The sequence below is a fragment of the Dendrobium catenatum genome, unplaced genomic scaffold (assembly GCF_001605985.2).
Source record: "Dendrobium catenatum unplaced genomic scaffold, ASM160598v2 original_scaffold_121939, whole genome shotgun sequence".
NCBI classification, from domain to species: Eukaryota; Viridiplantae; Streptophyta; class Magnoliopsida; order Asparagales; family Orchidaceae; genus Dendrobium; species Dendrobium catenatum.
The window spans coordinates 259,579-265,578 of NW_021440374.1; positions in this window are offsets into that span (position 1 = coordinate 259,579).

A 6,000-nucleotide genomic window follows, 5' to 3' on the forward strand; every position below is an offset into this window, starting at 1 on the left:
GAAAATGGGTGAATATATTATCCTATTTATGTTTTACTTTAGGCTATGAAATCTCTTAGCATACATCTTCCTTTTTTATAGTTTATTCAATTTTCCATTTGAAAATATTGTCATGAAAGGAAAGAAGGCCCTTTCTTTAGCAAGTATCACAAAATGAGAATTTTTTTTTAGTATTATAGCTTATCTTATATGAATCGATTGAGTATTAAAAGAGATTAAAACTAAGTGCATAAGAATATCATCAAATAACTCAAACTTTAGTGCATTGAGTTGAGTCGCAAGATACTCTCTTATATTTTTACTTTATTTATATGTCATATTAAAATAATCTTTTAAAAAATAATGCCAATTTCAACCTTTTTATTATCCAACAAAATAGTCAACATTTGGCTTAAAAAATTATTAGCACTTTTCCCTTCAAATGTTCCTCCCTTGGTTGTAGCCATAACAAACTGCTTGATAATTATAAGACTCATGTTATTAGAATATTCCCATTCTTAAAATTAATGCTTTGGAAAAAAATGGTGATAATATTTGGATCAAAATTTGATTGTTATGTAACAAAATATTCATAATAGTGGAGAGAAACACAGAAGGAGGTTGCTGGTTAATATCTCAAATAATTCTAATGTGAATGAGATTTTTTTTTTTATTTAAACCCACGGAGGGGCCTACGTGTTAATATCAAAAATCAGTTACAGAGTCCTTAAAAGGACCAACCAGCTCACTACTGCTTTGAAGAGCTACAATCCAAAAAAGAGATAAAAAAAAACCTAGAAGCCGGTCGGTCCTTATCCTACGCTTACAAAAAGGATAATAAATAACGAACGGGCTGTGAGACAACAGCACCCAAAAAAGGAAGATCCAATATATAGCATTCAGCACGAACTTCCTGCAAAAATTCAAAAGGAAATAGAAAAAGTAAAGAAAGACAGGAAAAAGAAGTACCTTGCAATCATTTAAGCTCCCAGAACAGCATGAACTGATGTACCTGCAAGAACTACTCCAAAAAGAAATATTAGAATCACTAAGATTAACAAGATTGGAAACAACTTTCAGACTACAATTTCCATCCAATACGGGAAGAACCAACTGCCAGAAAATGGAAATACTGATAGTACACAACCATCTTAAATAACCCCTATACCATAGGAAAAACAGATAGTCTTAGAATGCTAGAAAAAATTTGAAAAACAGCTCAAGCACAAATGAATCTCAATCCCCAGAATGAACTTCCAAAATTCAGTAATAGTTTGGTATAAAAATGGTTTGTGCTTGACTCATGGGTGTTAATACAGTAAATTAAAAGATAGATGATCCAAGGAACAACCAAAATAGCCAGATTTCCCTCCAAATGAGACAGACACTCATCAACATCCAGGATAGTCACCAAAAAAGAATGCATCCTGTTCCAAGTATTAGAAAGACAGCGCCTAGCAGACACAATTAAACTGCTCGGACAAACACTACTAGTAATCAAATGAATCAGAATCTGATTAGTATCAGCAAAATTTAAATTAATTTCAGCAATACTGTAATGGTAGAAGCCATAAGAAATCATAAAAGAGATGAAGCAGTAACTGGAGCTGTGATATAAGATATAGTTATTGATCAACCCAGCACATACATCGTTTAGAAAATTGCCATCCATGATCAAAATGCACTTCCAGCACTTAACAGCAGCAACCCAAGAGCAAATTAAAACAAAAAATAATACAAAGCCGGAGCAGAAACCAGGAATATTAACCATGTCTAATGTAAGGGAGAGAAGTTTTATCCAAGTTATCATACCTTTCAAAATAGGATTTAAATTAGAAACAGTAAGATCTTGATAACTCTCTAACTGACAACCAAAGTTAGTGTGGGCTCCGAAAATTCGGCCCCGGCCTCCACTCGCTTTTCTTATTCGACGAGGGAGTTTTAACGAACTAAGTTCCGGGGTAAATTTTGGAAGGCAGATGGGTTTGTAGATAAGACACTACCCAGAGATTTCGCCCTCATTTTGCGAGGACTTTATGATCTGAGTTCTGGTTTCCTATAGGCGCAAGCCCCTATAGTTAATTACCCCTCCCGATCACGAGAGAGAACTTTCGATTAAGGCTAGTCGTCAATCAGATATGTAGAAAATACGTATTATCTGGCATATAGTAGCAGCAATGGGTTTAGAATATTGGTAAAAATTGGATTTGGAAATTGGGTTTTGATTTTTGGTATTTAAAATAGAAATTGCACCATCTAGCACTTAAAGCGGATGGTGGGGGAATGGATGATGGACCCGATCAAGATCCCATGGTTCCGTCATCCCGGGCCATCGTGGTCCCTGGTCTACTTAGTCAGAGGAGGTAGTCGACCCAACCTGACAGAAGGATCCTTGTCGGCAGCCATGGGTTGCTTCGTCTAAGGGGACCTTGTAGACCGGGGTTGAATGTTTGTCTAAGGGGACAAATTTGAATCCACCTTAGCTAACAGAGGGCTTTGTGCCCTATCGATCATATCCTATTGATTCATATCTCAAGGATTTGATGCCAATAAGGAGCGTATTGGCTCTGGCCATAACCGCTATGAGAAATATTATAATTAATAGTAGCTAGAGACTTTTTTATTCTCCTAATCAGGTAAAAATTTTGAGGGTTACCCTGAACCTTGTTTTTAATAATTTGAACCAAAAGATCAGCATCCACCTCAATCCAAACATTATAGAACCACAAAATAATGCACTTTTCAATGCCCAAAGCAAGACCAGAGAGTTCAACAGTAACAACAGAGCAAAATTGCAAGGGGGTAGCAAAAGCAGAAAGCACCTTATTACCTTCATGATCCTGAATGATGCTCCCAGTGCCAGCTAAATAATTCCTATCCGACCCATAAGTATTCAATTTAACATAGGGAACAGCCGGCTTCCTCCAAATAACCAGCCTGCTAACTCTTTTGGTAGCATTGAAATTCATTTTAATACCCAGAAGTTCAATGTGAATGAGATTGTTGGTGAGTCTTTAGAGAGTTTTGATGAGTCTAACAATGTCCCGATAATTCCCATTTCTTCGCTCTCTAATGCTTACCATGTGTAGACCTGTCAATATTGGACCCGACCCGAAAATTTTGGATTTGGGTTGAACCGAACCCGAAGCGGGTCAGGTTAGGGTCTGGAAAACTAACCCGTTTGTAAAATCGGGACGGGTTCGGGTTGACCCGGGAACCCAGGAATGACTCGAAATGACCTGGAAGCTAGTCCTAACCAGCCCTGCCCGCCTGCCCGGCGATCCCGCATGCCCAAGATGCCACGTTTCCCAAATTGCCCTGCTTACCCCGCCTAAGCCGTGGTCATCCTGCCATACTGAAATGCGTCGCATTGCATCCGCGACTCCGCGCATCACTTCTACCGTCCGGTTAACCCGTGTCACGTCTGGGTGACCAGCGTTGCGTTCGTGACTCCAGCTGACCAGCGATCAGTGACCTGCAAATGCCTCATTTTTTACTTGAAAATCTGTTTTTTAATTGAAAACATGAGATTGACCTTCTTTTTACCTGAAAATCAAAGAATGACCCATTCTTTTACCTGAAAATCAAAGAATGACCCATTCTTTTACCTGAAAATCAAAGAATGACCCATTCTTTTACCTGAAAACCAGCAATTTTTTGTCGTTATAGGGTCATTCGGGTCGTATCAGATTGACCCGACCCGAAGCCGGTTGGGTTCGGGTTCGAAAAATCAAACCGTTTGTAAAAATAGTTCGGGTTGACCCGAATAGTGTCAGGTCAGTTCCGGGTTTGACCCGAACCCGACCCGTGACCCAAAATTGACAGCCCTAACCATGTGGATAATGTGGATGGGCATTGTATGGGAGTTCTAGATTCTAATAAGGCCCCTAATGCTCTTACATTTAGGTTGACTCTACTTCCCGATCAATTTCCATTTGGGGTGATAGAGAATTTTGTCTGGATGATCCGACCAGTTTTGGATCATCTGGATTCTTTTAATTTGGTTGAATTAAATGTTATTAAATTTTTCAAAGAAGGTTCGATTTTCGGTTCTTCTAAGAACAAAAAATACAAGAGGAAGAAAAAACTGCAAATCAATCCTATTGTTGTCTGTGTGACTAGCTAGAGCCAATGCATCTTCTAGGATTACTTCTTTTGTTTAGTTTTTCCCTTTTATTTTGGGTGTTCTAGTCCCTCATTGTTTGTGTATGTGTGGGCGAGTTGCTTTGGTTGTGGTTCGTTGGTGCTAGTGGCTTTTTTGTTTTGGCCTGGTGGTTTGTATTAGCCTTTTGTGTTGGTGGTTGGGTTCTAATTATTAGGTGTTTTTATAGTGGGGGTCATGGTGTTATTTTGGGGGTTTAGTGGTTGGCTAGTTGCTTATGCTTATGGCTGTGTGGGTGGTTCTTTTTGGGCTGGGTGCTCTTGTTTTGTGATTATTGTTCTAATTTTTACTTTGAGTCTTCTTTTCATGCAGGTTTAGCTAGTGGCTTTGTCTCGGTTTAGGTTGGATTGGTTGTTATTTATTGTTGTTAATGGTCATGGTGGGTGCTTCTACTGATGTTCTTCTACATCTGTGGGCATTTTTCTCTTATTGTTTGTTTCTTGCAGGCTCCCTTTGAGGGTGTTTGGGTCTTCTTTTTCTTTAGCGTTCTGCTCCCTTTTGTTGTTATCCTATTTTGGGTGCTTGTTTCTGGCCGCCCTAGATTCTTTTCTTAGATTTTTCTCTTTTTTGATGTAGCTCTTTTGAACATTAGGGAATTAAAGATTCCATTTAATGACTTGTAATTTTCCTTTCAAATTAACACGTAAGCATGTTTATGAATTATATATATATATAAAAGTTGAGAGAAAGTGGTTTATATCTTAGATTTATATGACATATAAATAAGAGAAGAGAGACTATAAATTTTTACATTTAAATCCCAAAAGAAGAAAAATCATGGAGCTTGAGTTAAGTGAAATGATTTCATTAGTATTTTTTATTGGTTACAAATAGTGTTTATCCCCATAATTAGAGGAGGTATTAGCAGAATATAATATATATAAGCTATAGAGAATGATTTCATTGAGGTATGTTGGAAGAGCCTTATGATGTTGGAATTAACTTTGGTGTTTTTTTGGGGTCGAATGAAGTTCTCTTTTGAGGTGAGGAGAATACTATCTTACAAGCCCATTATAAATATTGGTTTTGACATTAAGAGTCAGTACTGTGCATCATCTTTATTGTTAATGGCATGTGTTAACATTATTCATGATCATAAGTGATGATATTGGTTGGTATTAGCATAATTGAGTAATAGTTATTGGGAGATTGTAAATAGGAAATGATTGTTAGGAGATCATAGTTCATGAGCAATGATAATCAAGAAATCATAGGTGTGTGATGATGGTCAAGAGATCATTGTTAGTCAATAATGGTCTGGAGATCATAATCAGGAGATGATGGCTAAATAAATGAAGTTGTGTAATAATAATCATTAGGTCATAGTTGTGTATTGGTTGTTGAGAGATCATAGTAGGAAATAGTGGTCGGAAAACTACATTTGAGTAATGAAGATATAGAGACCATTATTAGGAGATAGTGGTTGGGAGAATATAATTAGGTGATGGTGGCTGGGAGATTATAATTAGGTAATGGTAAATAGTTAGGTGATGGTGATCGAGTGATTAATATTGAGTTGTGATGGTCAAGTTATCATAGGGCAATTGTGGTGGTTAGGAGATTGTGGTCGATGGACCATAGTCAAATAATAGTGATAGAGAGATCATCATTAGAGAAATAATAGTAGGGAGATCATAGTCGAGTAATGATGATTATAAGATCATAATCAGGTGATGGTAGTTGGGAGATCATAATTGGGTGATTATTTAAGAGAATATAATTGGAAAATGGTGGTATGTATAGCTTTGTTGGTAGTTGGCAAACTATATTATGGTTATTTGAAGACTGTAGTTAGGCTATGGCAGTTAGAAGATAGTAACCAAGAGTCAATATTTTGGAGAACTTAGTTGGAATTTGAT